Consider the following 17,509-nt stretch of genomic DNA (forward strand, 5'->3'; position numbering starts at 1 on the left):
CTCAGCTCGTAACTCGTCACTCCTCAGACTCCTCTCCTTGTCTTTACGATTTCTTTCGCCTCCTTTCATCGTTTTCCCCCCTCCCAACTTTTCCCCACCTCTCTCACAACTCGGATCCCCCCCCCCCACTTCTTTTGGTCCTATATTATTACAATTCACCCTTCCTTGTTTTCTTTCGTATTTATTTTTCTTTTCGTTATTACGTTTTCCACCAAACATTCTCTCTCTCTCTCTCAACTTTTCAGTAAATTGCTCCCCCCCCCCCTCTCTCTCTCTCTCTGCCGCCACGCCACAAATCCCGTGAAATATGTTGAAACGTGAATTTATTTTCCTCGTCCAGCGGCTCCACACACACACACACACACACACACACACACACACACACACACACACACACACACACACACACACACAGACGTAACAGCACATAATCTCTGCACCCTTCTAAAAGCTAGAAAAACACCAAAGCATAAATTTTTTTCACGCTGCCCCTCTCTTCTGTTTTTGTTGAGTTATGGCAACCTTCTTAAATTTTCAGGGAAGAAAACTCATGGTGCTATGTTGTCGTTTACTGCTTTCACCATACTCCGAGGTGACGGTGAGGGACGCCTTAACGTGGTGATTCTGACATAACCGTGCTGTTCCACTGCCTGGTTATACAAAGGTCCATCAACTCTCTATCCTACGAAAAAATGATGGTGGACTAAGAGAGAGTGGCAACTTCAGTTTACAGTCCACTGGGCTCATGTTTCAGATAAGGTTGCGTCTTAGGCCACAACAACAACTATACTCTGTCCACTTTCACTCGAGCTAAAACTGTCATCTCCCCACCTTGAATACTAAGCTGTAACAAGAGATAACACGAAAAAAAAAAATAAGAGATGCTAGTCACTGACAAGTGTTACGGAAAGGCACAGCACCGAAACACCGTCTTTTTTGTCACTGAACTACGGGAAGTGATCTGCAAAAGAACACTAATCTTTGCAACGTGCAGGCGGACGAACTACTCGTATAGTTACTTACTTTCAGTTTAGTGATTTATTGGTATACGAGGAATTCATCACAGTGAAGATTCGTGTCACTATGAAGCGGTTGGAGGCTTCACTACGGTGATGCCACCGAGAACTTGTGTCGGTCACCTGCCCTTGAGAGCTGTGAATCAAGACACCCACGAGGAATAGCAGGCAAGACGGATTTATTTTTTTTTTTTTTTTTTTTATAACTCCATCAGTCTGGTGACTTTCTTTTTAGTTTATTATTCCTACCTCTGGGTATTTTTTGTAATTAAGAAAAGCCTGCCGTATGAATGGGATGATGTAAGAACACATTTAACTTCTCAAGGTCGAAAATCTCTCTCATAAGCTGACTGCAAGCCGTCAGGTGGAAGCAAGAATTAAATATATAACATGGCACCGTACTGTAAGGGTAAAGAATGTACAGGAATCAATTTTCTATACATCACACACACACACACACACACACACACACACACACACACACACACACACTGTGTTAGGAAGACCTTCCGAATTTTCGTGAGAAACTTCGTTAGTGGTAATAAGGAAATTGTTCATTAGAGTTCCGACCCTCACAACCTCTCTCTCTCTCTCTCTGTCTCTCTCTCTCACACACACACACACACACACACCAACTTAATCATTTACTTTCCTAACTAACCACACCACAACTACACCGTACTGTATAGCAATCCAATTTACAGTTTGCCTGAACCATCCTGATTTCCATCCTGCCCAATTAACCAGCCTCTCTAAACCACCCAATCAGCTAACTAGGGGCCAGCAGTCTCCCCGCTAACTACCTCTCCTAACCTAATAGACGTCAGTAACGAGGTTTGGCGGTAAATGTGTAAGGTCGGCAAAAAATGTCATTTAGCCTGCACACACACACACACACACACACACACACACACACACACACACACACACACACACACACACATACACATACACACACTTCCCTGTCTCACCTTCAGTCCTTCTCCTTCCTTCAGTCCTCCTCTTCCCTCCTCCTCCCCACAATGTTCATGATCAGTCTCTTTATTCCTCTTTCCATCTCTCCCTCCACTTTTGTTTCCTTCCTGACTGATACGACGATTTTGTTTTCGGTATCTAATTATTTACTGTCAGTAGTGGTGTTAAATACAGCCTTTTCTTTCCACTACCAAGGCACTCATATATGTTCAGTAAATATGTCTTGTAGCAGAAGTAATATATAAAGAGGTCACAGCATCGAGGCGCTTGAAAATATTACACCTTTAAACTCTCCTTTTTTTCTTCAACTCTGATGGATAAACGGCAGACCCAGTAGTGAGAATAACACATATAAAGTTTTTTTTTTTTTTTTTTCGTCAGGTGAAGTTTCGTTTCATAAAGACGATGTTATCTTCCTGATTTCTTCCCCCTATACTGTTTTTAGATGCTAATCTGTGCAGCATTTAAGCTCATGTACGATCAAAAAGATTTATGTTTCTCAGTTTTTGTTTTAAAATTATTTACAACTTGCTATATATAACTAAAATATAATCTCGATTATTGTATTTCGAATAATTACACTTTTCAGTAATCTGTTCAAGAATTTTGACTGGGATGGCAACGGAATCAATATCACCATCTGGCGGCTGAACAATCAGTCGTCGATCTGCTAATGCGGCTCTTTTCAGTGAAATTGAGGCTGGGCTACAAGAATGATTACTCATTTCAACAAGGAAAGTTTGACAGTAGGCTTGAAAATTATGAGAAAAGTAAGCTACGTAAATAATAATGAAGACCCTTTCAGTTTAAACTTGAGATCAAACGTCAGAATGTGTTGAAGAATAAAACTGTATACCTGGGGATGGTAAGGGCAATACTTGATCATGACAACGAAACAAGGAAAAATAGGAGTAAGAAGGAGGGGTTCTGGTAAACAATGTAACATCATGAAGGATAGAAATATCTTTCTGTCAAAAAAAAGTTGGGGTACACTTGGCTCCACATGAAGGTACTCCAGTCTAGTGGTGGTGTGTTCGGCTAGGAAAGGGATCTGCATGGTAAGTACACATTACATCACATACCAGGCTGTAGTACCTTCATATGGAGCCAAGTATACATGGTCAGTGTGTTTTTCCTGCTCTTGCTGCCGAACTGGAAACCTGGAGCCTAAGATAATCCGTAGAACGTAAACTTAGGAGTGCTCAGAGAGGACTGGAAAGCGTTACATTTTGATATCACAAGAGAAATGAAAACAAAAATTTGCAGGATAAGGAAACACGCGAAAGAACATAAATAAAATGCATAAGTGGACATAGGTCGATAACGTCTCTCGTAATGGAAATAACAAATAGACCGTCGGGTTATCAGAGTGGGAACCTGGCGATGGAGACAAAAAGAGGCACATAAACAACATAGTTGAGAGATGAAATCGAATATTAGCTGGAAACCAATACCTCGGAATGGAGAATGAAAGCTGAGGCCCCAAGAAGGCCCTCGGTGAACCATGTATCTCTAAACTTCATTCCAATAATGCCCTATCTTATAAACACCTTCAGTGTACATTCCCTTGACTCTTCCACTTCTTCCTTTCCACCTCACTTCTCTGTCCTCCTCCTCCTCCTCCTCTTCCTCCTCCTCTTCTTCTTCTTCTTCTTCTTCTTCTTCCTCCTCCTCCTCCTCTTCTTCTTCTTCTTCTTCCACCTCCTCCTCTTCCTCTCCTCCTCCATGCAAACAGATGCGTTACGCCGATTGGTTCGGAGTCCACTGAGCCGAGGTTTCAATGCCAATGCCTTCGGGAACTGTCGCTGTGTCTCTCTCCCCCCTCTCTCTCTCGTTTCCTCTCTTTCTCACTCACCTCCCTTCCAGCCTCCTCCTTACTTCCCTCCCTCCTCCCTCTCCCAGTCCCATAAGAAACGTTAGTTTGGGATGGGGGATGTAACCTATTTCACTACGAGGTATCTGTTCTAAGCTGCATAAAATCGTGTAGCGTATCCAGAACATATACAGAACAACGTGACATCACATGAGGTTTATTCTGACCTCTTCACTGCAGGGGGCCTCTCGTACATACTCAGCTGCATAAAACCATCCAACGGCAGCAAGCAGAGTGTGAAGCAGTTACGTCTTACTGGAGATGTTGAGTGACGAAAGAGGAATAACAGATGAGGGGAAATTACATGCTCAAAGAAGATTAGTAAATTCATGGTCGACTTAGAGGAAACGGGTAAAGTTAAAAAAAAAAAAAAAGTCTGACAAAAATGATATACTCAACGGAAAATGGGTGGATTCATGGGATAAAAAGGTCAACCCGGAGAAGAGAAAGAACGTCGTTTCAGGATCAAATGGTTAAAAAAAAAAAAAAAAAAAAAAAAACGAAAAAAAGGATTCAAGAACAAGAAAATCATTTTCAGGAGAAATGGGATCGAATCAAGAAAAAAATATATATTAAGAGATAAAACGTCGATTCAAGAAAAAAAAAAAGTTTGATTCAAGGAGGAAAAGGCATTTCAGGAGAGAAGGAGATATTTAACAAAGAATGGTGGATTAAATACAAAAGGGTAGGCTCAGGGGAAAAGGGTCAGTTCAGGAGAAAAACTGCCGACTGAAGGGGAAAAAAAAAAGTGAGATTCAGGGGACGTGTGCAGATTAATCCCTTCACTCTGACGACGTATATATATATTTTTTTACGATCTTGCCATCTGCAGACGATTTTACTGAGGTAAGGGGAGACTTTTCGAAGCATAGAGCTTGAATGTAGCTTTAAAAAATTATTCACTAATAAGCTGTTTCCATAAACTGAATAAAACTGCCACGTAGCAGCAAAATGGACAAAAATAAGATGTCATCCAAGGAATTAAGGGGAAATGGTCGATGGATATCTTGAAGTTGAAAGCTGGAATAACGTGAAATATGATGGAAGTGACTGCTAAGCTGTAAAATCAATAAAACATAGCAGAGAGAGACAGAGAGTGAGAGAGAGGAACCTCTTGCCTTTACTGAAGTTGCTTCCTGCAAATCTGGTAAAAGCGGCTTTAATTAATGGAACCTGCGTGCGCGTTACTGTGTGTGTGTGTGTGTGTGTGTGTGTGTGTGTGTGTGTGTGTGTGTGTGTGTGTGTGTGTGTGTGTGTGTGTGTGTGTGTGTGTGTGTGTGTGTTTAAAATTAAGCCTATAAACAGTGTGCATTATACAGTAGAACATCGTCTACCCACAAACATAAAAATTTAGTAAAACCCAGCTCTTATCTAACCCTTTGGCCGTCACAGTCTCACCGGGGCAGTTCATTCACGCTATGTCCTGACTGTTTTACCCAAGTAAGGACAATTCGAGCACTTAAAAGGGTACGAAAGACGGTTCCACATACCCAGGGGCACTAAAATATCCCTTGTCCGAACAAAATAGTCTAGTGGTTGCCGAAGTAAAACAAGGATGCGACTATGGAAAAAAAAAAAAAACATTATATGAAGGCCTAATATCTATCTTTCTTTTTATCAGCCTATCTTTACAAATTTATCTATCTATCTACCTATGTATTTGTCTATCTATCTATCTATCTTTCTATCTCTTTATCTGTCTCTGTCTGTCTGCCTCCCTGTCTATTTAACTGTCAGTCAATCAAACACTAGCTATATCTATCTATTTACCTACCTATCTCTCTGTCTATAACAAATCCTCAGGATTGTTATTTACCTTCCACTATCACGGCTGTCTTCTAAGCTGAGAAAAATCGTTGAGAGGTAAGAAGAATAAACTATAAGTCATGGTGCTGGAGGGTTTGGTGAGAATTTCTAAGCAGCTAAATACCTCACGTCTACGTCATGGCTGAGTAAAATCGTTTGGCGCTGCATAAATACAACTATACCATAAATGACGTCATGGCAGAGAAGGAGTCAGGCTGAAAAAATATAAAGGGTAAAACAGGTGATGCAGACTGGAGGATGCATGCCTATAGAAGCAATGGTAGACTGGTTAGGTTGTTAATTTGGATTCGGTTAATTTAGGAACGGGTGTAGAGGGCAAAATAATTGATGTTGATAGGACGGTTGACGCATACAAAGTGGTGGCTTGGCTTAGTTAAGTTAGAATAGGTTGGATTAGGAGGGGGTTAATATAGAGAGCAAAACAGTTGTAGTTAGGAAAGTTGATGCATCTAGACAAAGGAGTGGTTTGGCTAGGTTAAGCTAGGTAGAGTGAGGTCAGATTAGGTTAGGTATGGTTTATGTGGTCAAATACAGAGTGATAGAGTTGGTGCTGACAGGAAGGCTGATGCATACACAGTGGTGGTTTGGTCTGTAATCCACACATAACAAGCACTAATCCCCTCACACTCAGTACCCCACACTCCCTCTTCTCGCTTCTCTCTTCCATCCACTACTCCTTTTCCTCAACTCCTACTCTCTATCATTTCCTTCTCACTGACCTCATTCTGTCCCCTTTCTCCCCTCTCTTCACTCTTCTCTTTCCTGCTCTTCTCTCTTTGCCCATTGTCTTTACCATTTCACTTTCGTTATATCCTCCTCTCTTTCCTTTCCTCCTCTCAATTCCTATCCTACTCTTCTTCCTTCCTCGTGTCCTTCTCTTCTCTCACTGTCATGTCTGTCTTCCAGTTTTCTATCTCTTTCCTCCAATCTTCTATCTCTGTCTTCCCCTCTCCTTTATCTCATTCCTTCTCCCTTCCTTTACACCTGTGGTTCTCAGCCAGGAGTTAATTTACCCCCTGGGGGTAAAAATTTGAATGGCAGGAGGTAAATATGTCATACATGAAAATTAAGTATTAATTCAGTAATACGTATACCTGGTTACTCACATTTGATCTTCAAACTCCTGCCAGTCTTAAACAATTTGAATAAATTGATGTGGATGTATGGATGAAACTCACAGATTCATTTTCGCATCTTATTCAGCGTGCCTTCAGAAACAGGGTTCTCTACTTCAGTAGCAATGAAGACAAAGACCAGAAAAAAGCCGATGACGACATGAGAGTTCCGTTATCATCAACAGCTTCTCAAATAAATTAAATGATTCACTCAATGAATCAGCAGTATTCCCCCTAACAATACTTCTGGCATATATGTCTGATACTGTTTGATATGAGTGGAATTGTATATTTTCTTCTTTTATCAAAGTTCATTTTGTGCAGAACCTTAACATTAATGGTGTTTTTGTATCTTCTTTTCTTCTGTGCCTTTATTCGGGATATGCGTTTTTTTTTTTTTTTTTTTTTTTTTTTTTTTTAAGGGGGTAAGGGGACAAATGGTTAAATACATCAAGCCGAGGGGGTAAATGACAGATGAAGGGTTGAAAATCGCTCTTTACACCCTTCCTTCTTCTTCCACCTTCCCTCATCCCTCCTCTCAGTTTCCCTGTACCCTCCTCTCTTTCTTTTGCTTCTTCCTCTTCCCTCCTCTCTCTATTCTTTTTCCCCTCTTCTGTCTTCTTTCCTCTCCCCTCGCCTCTTCCCTTCCTTCCTCTTCCCTCCTTCTCTTCCTTTCTTTCGTCTAGTGGTTGAATGTATCTAATGGATATATTAACCCTTATTCTCTTGCCCTTCCTCTCTCCCTCACACCTTCCTCTCCCTCTCCTATTTCCCCTACCTTTTACTCAACCTCTTCCCTTCCCCCCACGAACATTACAAACCGATATTTACTCGTATTCTCACTTCTTTCAATCCCTCCTCATATCTCCCTCTCCCTCGTCCTCTTCATCTCCCTTCCCCTACGACTACTCCCCCTCCCCTCCCCTCCCGACTCCCTCTCCCCTACTCTTGCATATTACTAATGGATATGGCACTCGGCCTAATCCACTGCGTTACCTGCATTATATTAACGCATTTACATCAACACCACTGTGGGTAAATTTCACAGCGGAAATTGTGTGAAGAGGGTGACTGTGGGTGGTTGGGGAGGGTGAGGGTGTGAGTGGGTGAGAGAGGGTGGGTGGGTGGGAGAGGTTGAACGAGAGGGTGAAGGTACATGAGAAAGTAAGGAAGTGAGTGACTAAGAGAAAGTGAATGAGAAGAGAAAAATATTAAGTGGGTAGAGAGAGATAGTCAGTGAGCTGATGGAAAGAGTGAGTCAGTGAGTAGGTGGAGAGACAAGGTGACTGCCTGAATGAGTAAGTGAATAAGAGAGACTCAGCTTCAAGTTACTCATATCGGTCCTGGGGCGGTATTGCCGTGGACTTAGGAGGCTCCCTAGCTACTCTTCCTAACCGGATGATTTTACATATCACAACATACCCTATTCACTAGGACACGCCTCCCTGAAGCTGAATAAAATCGCCAGGCGGTAGAGTTTAAAGTACAAAAAGAAAAAAGAAAATCCTATTGATGGAATTAACTTCATTTAGTTTATTTATTCCATTTCATCCTCTTCAATTTGGTGACATTTGTATTTCATTCTTAATTTTACCAGACAGTATTCAGTTTGAAAGCGGCCTCTGGTTGTGGAGAGTTAAAGGTACCCAATGCTAAATCTCATCCATCCTGTTAGATTTCTGTAAGCCTATGAAATAGTTTGGAAATTAAACGAATAAAATAAAAATACGTCAACGTAGTATGGGAACCAACATCATAATTTCTATAAATTACATGAAGGAATTCGAAAAACAAAAAATAGGGAGAGAGGCGGTGAGAGTGGGGGAGGAAAGACAGGCAGGAATGAAGAAAACGATGAAGAGAAGCGGCAGAGAATGAAGAAAGAATGAACAGAGAAGAGAGGGAAGCAGGAAAAGGAAAGGGAGGTGTTGTCTAGGAAAAGGGATGGGGAAAAGCACAGGGGATGAATAATGGAAGAGAGAGAGATACAGAAGACGGAAAATGAAAGCGAGGGACTGATAAGAGAAGGGATAGGATAAACGAAAGGAAGGAATAAGGAAAAAAGTAAGGATAGATAGGAGAGAAAGCAGAGAAAACAAGCGTACAAAATAAAAGAAAGTAAGAGAAACGAAATGCAGAAAAGAAACAACAGAACGAACTGGAGGTATGGCAGTCAGATGAGAAGAGAGTGAAAATTGAAAGAGAGGAGAAGGATGGGTAGAAGACGGCAGTAAAACACTCATGTGGAACAGATGAGGGAGAGAGGGAGACTGGGGAAGGAATGGAGAGAAACGATTGATGAAAACTTGAGGAAGGAACTGGAAGAGGAAATGAAGAGATAAAGCGAGAGGGAGAAACACGGAGGAGGGAGAGGAGGACCGGTAGAAAAGAGGGCAGAGAGAAACAGGTATACGGAACAAAGGAGGGAGAGAGACGGGGAGAGACTAGGGGGACGAATGACGTTAAAATGGTAATGGAAGTGGATGCGGGAGGAGGGGAAGCTTAAAGCGATGTAGTTAAGGGGTGGAAATGGCTCTACTTGATGGTAAAGGCAAAAATATATATGTGAACGAGGACCCCAGATTAGCTTAGTTACTCCCCCCAGCTCGGGTTTAAAGGGGAGCAATAACACTGGTAATGCTTTTGCGTAATATTTTGCTGGGTTAGTGAAAACAGGGAGATCGAGAAATGTCGTTTGTTGTACAGTATTTTTTGAGTGGTAAGGGGAGTTTTATCCGGACACACACTCTCTCTCTCTCTCTCTCTCTCTCTCTCTCTCTCTCTATCTATCTATCTATCTATCTTTCTCTCTCTCTCTCTCTCTATCTATCTATCTTTCTCTCTCTCTCTCTCTCAAAACGCGTCCCGCCAGAAATTCGCCTGGCTGTAGTTAACGACGCAGATTTCCGGGAATGTGATCAAAAACACAAATTAATGATCCAACTCTCGGCTCATTAACGCTGATCGCATCTCACGTCTGGGATCACCAAAAAATGTTCTTGGATCGATGATGGGAGGGGGGACTGAGGAGGGAGAGGTAGGCTAAGAGGGAAGGGAGGTGTGGAAGAGTTTGAATTTGATAATGGTAAAGGTGGAGGTGTTAGGAGATGAGAAATGTGGAGGGAAGAGGGGAGGTGGGTAGGGAAATCTGGAGAGAGAAATGAGGTACGAGTGAGGGAAAGTGTGGAGGAAGTGGAGATCGAGTGGGTAAGAGGCGGAAGTGTGATACTAAGGGAAGTGTGAAGGGAGACGGAATTTGGGGATTGAAAGAGAGAGTGGAGGAGAGAAGGATGTCGGAAGGAGGAAGATGGAGTGAGGGGAGAGGAAAAACGGGAGGGGAGGGAAGTGAAGGAAAAAAAAAAAAAGGAAGAAAGGGAATTTAAGAGTGAGGTGAAAGTGGTGGGGAGGGGGAAGAGGGAGTGGATGCGAAAGTCTTGGAATGTAATAGAGGTAATGGAGAGGAGAGGATATGCAGACAGGGGAGAAAGGAGTAAAAGCTGGCAGGAAAAATGAAACCAGAGACTGAGGGATGAGAGAGGAAAAAATGGATAACTTAATGAGAAAGAGTGGGGGCTACGTGGGGGAGGGGGCAACGTGGGGAAGGGGGTGATGTGGGGGAAGAGGTGGAACGCTTGGGGGTGAGACTGTGTTGCTTAGCTCGTGGCCGTGTGTTTTAATTAGTAGAGAGGAAATAACACACTGATGGGGCGACTGAATGTTGGAATGCGTGGGGAATATGTAATCAGAGGGGATGGGGCTGTATGGGTTGGCTGGGGGTGGGGATGGAATATTAGACTGGATGGTACTGCGAGAAAGCTTACAGTTTCTGTACTTTGTTTTCATAATAACTACAATAGGTTACAGTGATAATGCTGCTGCTGCTGCTGCTGCTGCTGATGATGATGATGATAAGATCATGATGATGATGATGATGATGATGACAATGAGGAGGGTAACTATTAACGACACAAAAATGTTACAGTATGTAAGTGACGTATTTAAAAAAACATACACAGGAAAAAATTCATTCAAAATACTGAAAAATTAACTAATTCAAAAAACTTCTAAACTCCCCCCAAAAAAATACTGATAAAGACAGAGTTAAAGAAACATCCAATAATTATCATCCAATTCTATGAGTTATAACATTCTTCTACACATACCGGATTTAAAATTGCAGGATAATTCTTAATACTGCAAAATAAACTAATTATGATCGTTTTAATCTTTTGATTCCGGTGAGGTATTTTTTTGTTTGTTCTTGCTAATTCCAGAGACTTTTAATCAGCCTCTGAAAGGAATTAATGGTCAGCAGTGTAGGTGTTTGTGTGACTAATAATCCTTTACAGTATCGAAAAGTATAGATGCTGATATACACAGTAATATATGTTTATTTACGTTCACACACACACACACACACACACACACACACACACACACACACACACACACACACACACAAAGTTCACCTTTCCTTTGGTCTTAATCCCTTTGTTCACTGGCACTGAGAATATTGTACGACAGTTGCCCCTGTTGCCTAAGTCGCTGTGCCCATCTTTTGAAGGGAGGAAGTTGGGGGGCTGAAGGGGCACAGAAGGGAGTACACAAAGGAAGAAATTTTACCTTCCGCCCCTCCCCTATCTAAGAGGTCTCTAAGGACATGTTTTTTCTCTACATCTCCGCTAAGTCCTCGCTTCCTTCCCCAAACTCCCTTTCCACTTTCGATTGCAGCCCTCTTCATCCCTTTACTCTTCTTCCTTCCATCCACCCTCCACTACAGCATTCTCGCCCCCCCCCCCCTACGCTCCTTCGCAACTAAAGGGAAAGTGATGGAGTATGGAGAGGAACACATTGTTAACAAAGGAAAACAATTAGGTGAGTCATTCCTACCTGACACTGGATGCAACAGCTGTTACTTACCTACCCTCCATCTACGTTCCTTAAATTTCACCCTCTCCACACTTGGGGTCAAGAAAGTGTTACTTCCACACTACACAATATAGAACACGCACAGACAGCTTGGTGTACCTGTCTCTTGTCAGCTCCCACCTATGACATTACACCTATGACAACAATGCTAGCTTAACTTTTACCCTAACTGCCCGACTCTAAACCACCAGCAATACCGGTACCTCCCGCTAAGTAACTATACCATCACAGGCGCTACAAAGAAGTACTGTAAATCCATAGCAATGTTAAAGGAGTAGTCACCCATGGACTACACCATGGCAAAAAGGCCTTACCTCTGGAGCAGATATCAATGCAGCTGCTAGGCGTTGTGTAATCACAGATATTCACCTTGTGCTCGTATCACACAGCTGTCAGGTACGCAAACCCCTCTGAGAACCCTGGAAATAGAGATATATATGAGTGCGGATAACAGATATATATAACTTTAGAAATTTAAGAGACATATGAGACCTGAAATTGGAAAAAATGAAACCTTAAATCAGGGAAATATACGTTAATCCTGGAGTAACAGACATATGAAGCCTAGAATAAAATTTACGAGATCTGGAATTAATAAACAGCAATATTCTGTGTGCAAGTTCAGGAATTAGAACGATGTGAGTCCTGGTGACAGTAAGCAAAAGACGTCAAGACATACATAATGAAAAAGGATTGGCTTCGTATCTGAACAGCCTAGCTGCACTAGAGCTGAAAGAATGAAAAGGATGCTTGTTATGCTTCAGATGCTGGTTAAGGGGCCAAACGCACACACAAACTTACGATTCAGTTCCTCTCGTTACTTATATTTGTTTTTACTAGATGAAAAAGGTCAGGGAAAATTTCTGCGCACTCCTTTCCTCCCTTCCAAAAAATCTAGAACACCTCATGATAATAATTCTCTCGTAGCTCATATTTGTTTTGCAGAAATAATAAAAGACGCGGGAACATTCAGCATTCTCTTTGTCCAAGTTTCAAATACAAATCCGAGTTACGAAAGATGTTGATTTTAAGTCTGTCAGCCAGCCTGCCCCCGGTCGGAATCTTGCCAACCAATGGGTCAGAATATGATGTAACAGAGATGGACCCATGTATCGGTATCGGTCCAATTTTATGGTATCAGTATCGGTTCCGGTCAAAATTCTGGTATCGGCACATCTCTATTATGTCACCAGGTCATGCTTACAACGCTTATTTACCCTTCCAGTACCACGATGTACTCCCTGTAATATTCTCGCTTATATTAGACGATTTTATTTAACTTCGGGGAGACATTTTGCAGTGAAGGGGTTAACAAAGGCTATGTAGCATAACTTCCGCTCAAGAAAAATCCGAAAAAAAAAAACGAATAAAAGCTTCTGGAAATGACAAGAATATAATAGGGAACATACGATCTGAGGGAAGTGGTTAAGCCCTGCACTCCACTGCCGTAATTTTTTTTCTTATTCCTGCTGTTACTAGACGATTTTATTCTACTTTAGAAAGCTCTCTGAAAAAAAAGTTGAGGGCTTTATCTCACCCTTCCAGTTCGAGCAGTCTCTCCCTAAATCTCCAACGAGTGGCAAGAAAAAAGAATAAAGAACATCACGTAACTCAAGGGGTCCACGTCCTGCTATCAACACTCCCAGCCAGCGTCATCTGCAGCAGCACAGGTTTCGACTGGAAAAGATACCGACTCTACACTATTGTACAAGGACTACTGCATCTCCCTATCTACACTACCTACACTACATTACGTTATACACTATACTACACTACACAGCCTACTACACACACCTGCCTACACTACCTACATCGTACATTAACACCTACTTACACCACACCTTCCAAGAACTACACTATCTACATTAACACACCTATTACACCTTCTACACCTACCTACCTACCTACACTATCTACACATATCTATCAGTTACACTCTACCTATACATTAATACATTATACTAAACTGTCTACACCTTCAAAGACTCAAGTCTTCTCATTTATCTGCCTGGCCTTCTAATTTGTCTCACTGTTCTTGATTAACTCTTCGTTCTTGATTTAGTCCGTCCGTCGTTCTTAGATCGTTCTTAATTTGCTTAATCCATCGTTCTTATTTTACTCCTAGACCGTTCATGATGTGCTTCATCCTTCGTCCTTGATTTACTCCTTCTCCTTAGCGCTGAATCGACTAGGTCTTCTGTTCTTCATTTACTCTTAGTCCTTCGTTCTCGATTTACTCATAATCATTCGCTCTTGATTTACTCTCGATCCTTCGTTCTTGATTTACTCTCGATCCTTCGTTCTTGATTTACTCTCGATCCTTCGTTCCTTATGCCTGGCTTCTCTGCAGTCTTTTTTGCTACAGCCTTTCCTGCTGTCTCTTCTTGTTAATGCGATTATAAATGCCTAAAAATTGGCTAATATATCAACAGCTTATTGTCTCGTGTGTGCCTACCCCCCTCTGAACATACATACACACACACACACACACACACACACACACACACACACACACACACACACACACACGCACGCACGCACGCGCGCGCGCGAAGACATACGCACACACCAGCACCCTCGACACATAGCACTGCAAAACACCCACAGGTTTCCACAGCCACGTACACATACACACAGTGAACCACTAACACCGAGGCGGGTCCAACCATGCCAGCCTCACACTCCCATATCCTGCTACCCTTCCATCTGTCCCGTTCACTTAGGCTCTTCAAGCTTGGTTAGTGGCGAGAGGCGGTCTGTTCCTCCCACGCCTTCCCTGTACTCTCCTTTCCTCCCGTCGGGCCTACCCTCTACTCTCCATCGATTATATTCTGTTCTCCCTCCTCTAGTCTCCTCTGTATATCCTTCCTCTCCTCTCCTCTTCCCTCCTCTCTTCGGTACATCTCCCCTCTTCTTTCCTCTCTTTTCGCCTGGCATATTCTCTACCCTCCATCTCTTATTTTTAACTCTTTCTCTCTCCTCTCCTCCCTACATCCCTCCTCTCATCTCATCTCATCTAGTCCCTACAACCTTCCTCTCCTCTCCTCTCGTCTCCTTTCCTCTCCTCTCGCCTGACCTATCCCCAACTCTACATCTCTCATTTCCCGTTCTCCCTTACTGCCGTTCTCTGAATGAAAGGGAATAAGAAGACCGAGGATGAGATGGAGGGATGGAGAGATATATGAATGCTGCAGATATGAACTGGAGATTGGGCAGCCTGATGACGGAGGACGGAAGGACATGGAGGCGATTCAAGTGTGGCTACAACTTCCGGAATAAAGGTGTCTGGCTATAGATATACATTACTTTTCCTCATCATATCTGAACGCCTTCATTAAGATTACGTTTTATACACATATATCCTTGCCATTTCTTGACTATATTATTCAGCCTTGGAGAGACTTCCAGCTAGAGGGGTTAGACACAGCCATCATTTACTCCTGCTATTTGGGTGCTCTCCCAGGCTGAGGAAAATAGTCTCAAAATAGAAAAAAAAAAAAAAAAAAAAACAGTCCTCTGGCTGACTGAGTTTATACATTTTTGCTTTTTTTTTTTTTTTCTTTTTTCCCCAAAGACCTTCAATCCTAAGATGTATTTTTCATCATGTGTCAGCTGCCTCGAAATCGCTTCATTAAGATTAGGAGACACTCTTCAAATATGGAGGGAGAAATAAAAGAGTATCCTGAATTCGTCCGGTGAAAACTCCCTCATAAGCAGAATGCAATGTTGTGATAGCAGCAAAAATAAAACAAAGACGCCAATACAGTGAAGTGCTGTGAAAAATCGTTCGGAAGCTAAACAACAAAAAAAGAAAAAGGAAAAAGAAAGAAAAGTAAAGCAGCACAGGTAAAACAGGAAACATGTCAGCGCAGAGATGGGGTATGAAAATCTCTCCTGCGATAAAAATCATCTGGTGGTAACAAAACAATACATTAAACCCCGTCGTACTGAAGGGTTGAGATGCTCCTACTCTCATTTCTACGACATCTCGGTCGTTCAGAATTTTATTTCCATCACTATCCTCTCGTAAATACCTCCCCTCTCTTTTGTCCAATCTAGTAATTATCATCATCATCATCATCATCATCATCATCATCATCATCATCGTTTTTCTCCGCCTTTTCTTTCTTGCTCATTCCGACTGTTCCTCCTCCCCTCCTTATTTCCTCCTATTCGTCTTCTTTCTTCCTCGTTTTCCGTACTTTATTTTTTATTCTTCCCTCCCTTCTTCCTCTTCCTTCTCCCCTTCAGCCTCTTCCTTTTCCGTCTCCTCTTCAGCCTCTTCCTCGTCCTCTTTCAAATTTGTCTTCATCCTTCAATAATTTTCCTCCTTCGCCTCCTCCTCCTGGGAACGAAGAACGGGCCCCTCACAGTCATCCATTTGAAGACAAGACCTGTTATCATATTTTGCCGGAGAGAGAGAGAGAGAGAGAGAGAGAGAGAGAGAGAGAGACGAAAAGGAAAAACAAGGATGTGAAGGATGAAAAGGCAGAAACGATGAATATAAAGGAAAAAATAGAAAATGAGTGAAGGAAAGTGAAAAACAAGGCTGCGAGGGGGAAAAGGGAAAGCGAAGGAGAAAGAAGGAAGAACAGTAGACAGATGAAAATATAGGAGGAAAAAGGAAGTGAGAGAGGTAAAAGAAAATGTAGTTAAAATAATGAAGCGAAACTGGGAGACGAAAAGAAAGGGAACATAAGGAAGCACAGAGGAGAGATGTAAACGAAGGAGACAGGAAGTGAAAGGAAGCGACGGAAGCGAAGGAGAAACAAGCAAGTAAGGAAGACAAGATGAAAAACAGGGAGGTGAAGAAGACAGACGGAGGCAAGGGAGAAAGACTGAAGTGATGATGAAAGAGACAGGTGAAGGAGAGGAAGAAAAGTGGACACGAAGTAAACGCGAGGGGAATCAAAAGGAAAATAACGAGGAGAAATAAAGAAGAAAGTGGAGTAGATAAATCAGAGGTAGTGAAGCAAAGTGAAGAAAAAGACGAATGAGAATTTAAAAGGGAGGAAAGAAAGAAACAAGTAACTGAAAAGGGAAGAGAGGTGGAAAAGAAGTAAACATGTAAAAGAAAAAACAATTGGAGCAGAAGATAACGATAAAGGAAGAAAAGAGTGAAAGGCTGGAGAAGAGGGAAGTAATATAGTGCCAGGCATGGTAAAGGAAGAGAAGGGGAAGGATAGGCAAATCATAGAAGCAAAGGAGGAGGAGGAGGAGAAGGAAGAGGAGAGCTAGACCGAGTACCTTCCGAAATTAATTTTGTACGAATGTGTGATTATGTGAGTATGATATTGTAACTGTGTGTTGGGGTGAGTTGATTTATTTTGTGTGTGTGTGTGTGTGTGTGTGTGTGTGTGTGTGTGTGTGTGTGTGTGTGTGTGTGTGTGTGTGTGTAATTCACCGGGTCGGTCAGGATCACTTGATGGTCGTGATCGTCAGCTTTTACCCTCCCGGAAGGGAGCTGAGAGCTCATATAGTCCGACCTAAGGGCAAGGCTGTGACCTTCACACACGCACACACCCGTCCCCTTGCTCAAGGGGGACAGTAACCACCCACTTCGTCAGTGAAACTTTTTCGCAACCTGAGCGAGGCGCGAACTCCCGTCAACCAGTTGGCAAGCGAGAGCGTTACCACTGCACCTGTGTGTGTGTGTGTGTGTGTGTGTGATAAAGTATTATGTCCTGATCTATGTATATATTTTTCCACTTAGACTGTCCTAAAAAAAAAAAAAAAAAAAAAAAACTAATAATATGCACGCTTGAGCAGCAATG

This window comes from Coenobita brevimanus, chromosome 63 (assembly GCF_032717465.1).
Source record: "Coenobita brevimanus isolate Jiangsu-jjx chromosome 63, ASM3271746v2, whole genome shotgun sequence".
NCBI classification, from domain to species: Eukaryota; Metazoa; Arthropoda; class Malacostraca; order Decapoda; family Coenobitidae; genus Coenobita; species Coenobita brevimanus.